At 34.0% G+C, this 3,233-nt stretch overlaps 1 protein-coding gene across 1 annotated transcript in view; it reads right to left on the bottom strand.

The window, feature by feature from the left end:
- The window catches only part of MEGF10 (multiple EGF-like-domains 10), a 207,210-nt gene that overhangs the window by 143,668 nt on the left and 60,309 nt on the right, over positions 1 to 3,233 (bottom strand). The gene's annotated exons all lie outside the window — the stretch shown is intronic.

Here is a 3,233-nt window from a genome sequence, read left to right as displayed (position 1 = left end):
GGGAACTTGTAAAGAGGAAATCCATGTGCACATCAAAAACTTTTTCCCAACAGAGTGAAAAGAAAATGGATTGATTTGGCACTACTATCACAGGTAGGTCTCATAACAAAAATTTACAGAATGCTACAGGGCCTCCACAAGAAAAAGACTGATAACACAGTTACAAAGTAGGCAAGATACATGGAAAGACTTTTCATAGAGGAAGACATTCAGATGGCCCAAAGACACATGAGGAAATGCTCAAAATCACTAGCAAAAAGAGAGATCTAAATCAAAACCACAATGAGATACCATCTCACCCCAATATCAGTGGCACAGTTTAACAGGACAGTAAGTAATAAATGTTGAGAGGATGTAGGGATTTAGGAACTCTCATACACTGTTGGTGGGATTATAAAATGGTACTAATACTCTGGAAGGCAGTTTGGTGTTTCCTCAAAAAGCTGAACATAGAAATTCCACATGACATAGCTATTCCATGGCTAGGATTATACCTCAAAAAAATTATAACAAACAAATAGAGCTTTGTACATCAGTGTTCATTGAAGCATTATTTATAATAAGAACATGGAAACAGCCCAAATTCCCAACCACAAATGAATGGATCAAGAAAGTGTTGTACATTCACATAATGGAATATTACACAGCATTCAGGAACAATGATTTTGAAAATTATTACAAAGCTTGTGAGGAACTAGAGAGCATTATGATAAGTGAACTAACTCAGTCTTATAAGCACATATACTGACTAAGATCATTATTGTAGAAATATAAAGGTATCTAGTAAAACATGTATGAGGATCCAAGAGGAAGGGTGAGTAGAGAGGTGAGGATGGGCAGGGAGGAAATTACAGGGTGGCACAATTTGATGAGTTGATGGAGGGAGAATAAAATAAATGGGAAAATTCTGGTGGGGATCTGGAAAGACAGGTAAAAGTGGACATAATTCAATGGTGATTAATTTTATAAATATATGAATAAGATGATTGTATGAAACACAATGTGAATGAAAGATAGTGTGAAACACAATATATACAAACTCTGTGAGTAAACCAATATAAAACAAAAACTTTTTTAAAAAGAAAAAAATAAATAAAAGCAAACAAACAAGTGTTTAACCACCTAAGTATTCCTGACACTTAGCTTTTACTAACTTACTATTTATTTATGCCTTTTACTTAGCTTCTCAGCTAAATTTCTGCAAAAGCAATCTCAATGTTGTCACCTTTTTATTATTCATCATCATATAACAATCTACTTTCTATTCATAACGTTATCCTAAGGTTTTTTTACCTAATCCATTTTTAAAAACTCCTTCCAGTTGGTGCCAAATCAACTCCAACGCACAGCAACAGTATATGTACTAAAGTACAACATATAAAATCATAAATTATTCAATGGTTTATGTTTTTGTAGTGGTTAAGTATCTCTTCAAGGGTGCTTCTCAGGAGCACTGAACCACCAATCTTTTTGTTATCAACTGAGTACACTGACCACTTGTACCACCTAGGGAACCGCATTATTATGCCAAATTTAGCTTTCTTGGTCTATCTCTTCTATTGAAGGCCTCTACTGCGGCTATTTTCTTATTTCAAGTTGGAATAGTCACTACTTTGCTGTCCTAACCTGTGAACTATGAAAAACCAGAAACTATTCTTCATTTTATCCTTATTCCCAGTATTCAATAAAGTACCTTATACTCAATGAAAGTTTGCTTAATGAACATGAACAACCTTACCGAATCACAGAGCTCACACACTCTAATTAAATGGAACATTTTCTATTCTTCTGTCACGTGAAGATGCAATGGAGGCTGGAGAAATTAATAACACAGAGTCCCTGCATTCCAGAGGTTGTTCACCATCCAGTGAAAGAGGAATAGTTATAGAAGATTGATGAATGAACAGAAAGAATAATTGGGAGAAAGAAATACTGAGAAAGAGAGCTAGAAAGAGAGAAAGAATGAAGAAAGGAAGGAGAAAGAGAAGCCAGAGAGTAAAATAAATTAAAGTAGCATTTACTTATATAGGGAAAAGATGGCAATAAAAATATGTATACTCTTTCTAAAAATAATTTTGACCAAATTTTAAAAGAGGTAATATATTTGAGTCTCATTTGATAAATCATTTCACTCTAGGTGGGCAAACTTTGCACAGTCTCTGACACACTTGTGTTTTTATACACAGATGATTTTGATATTCTGGAACTATATGTATCATAAATAGACATTCTTCATTTTACTAACAATGCAAATAGTGATTAAATCTCAAAGGGAAGCACTTGTATACTTATAAATTTTCAGATATTTGTCAGTCTCAATCTTCCATGCATTTTAGGAAGGAATAAAATACAGAGAGAGTTATATGTGGCAATTATCAGTTTAATGTCATCTTACCATTTACTAACTGGAGTGATAGACCCTGATAATCAAAGGGAAATTGGATTGCTGCTCCAAGTGAGGGAGAGGAAAGAGGCTTGAAATGCAGGGAATTCTCTTGGGCATTTTTAAACACTTTCATGCACAGTAGTAAAGTACAATTCAACTCTTTAAAAAAAAGTTAATTAAAAATTTTAGTAACAACAATAAGCAGCACAACAAAAAAGGCAAGTCAACCAAAAGCAACTCTATTTTCAAAATGACTTTTAGCTTTCTTCATGAATGATATCCTTGATATCATCCCACAACTCATATGATCTTTGATCACTGCTGTTCAATGCCTCAACATTATTCCTAAAATGATCTTGGAATTATTTTTTAAACAATCAGTACCTGGTGGGTGGGCCTTTGTATTTAAAAGTTGGTTGGTTTGGTCCTGCCTAAGAATCTCCAGTTGGAACAGTTGGATTCTGGAGGGCAGGTTGTTTTGATTTCATTGACAGTTTGGTGTAAACTATTTGGATGTTTTTTAGTTCATTAACAATCAAGTGTAAGTTGATTGGCCATTTTTATTTTGTTAACAATCAGCTGTGGGCTGGAATCCTCTTGTTGACGCAATCAGGACTTTCAACTTTAAGTGACAGAATAATAAGCGGTATTGTGGGGGAGAACATCTTTACTTGTCAGATAGATAGTTTTACTGAAATAGATGGAAATACAGAGTAATTTTGTTGTGCATGAGAGTTTGAATTGTATAAAAAAAATGCAGCTGAACTCAACTTGACAAAATCATGCGCTGTGTTAGTTATTCAATTACTTCTCTGTTCCAAATTCCTTCTTCATTGGCTATTCTGCA

This window comes from Elephantulus edwardii, unplaced genomic scaffold (assembly GCF_000299155.1).
Source record: "Elephantulus edwardii isolate Elephantulus edwardi_28Jun2011 unplaced genomic scaffold, EleEdw1.0 scaffold00046, whole genome shotgun sequence".
Classification (NCBI taxonomy): Eukaryota; Metazoa; Chordata; class Mammalia; order Macroscelidea; family Macroscelididae; genus Elephantulus; species Elephantulus edwardii.
This window is presented reverse-complemented; position numbering and strand designations above follow the sequence as displayed.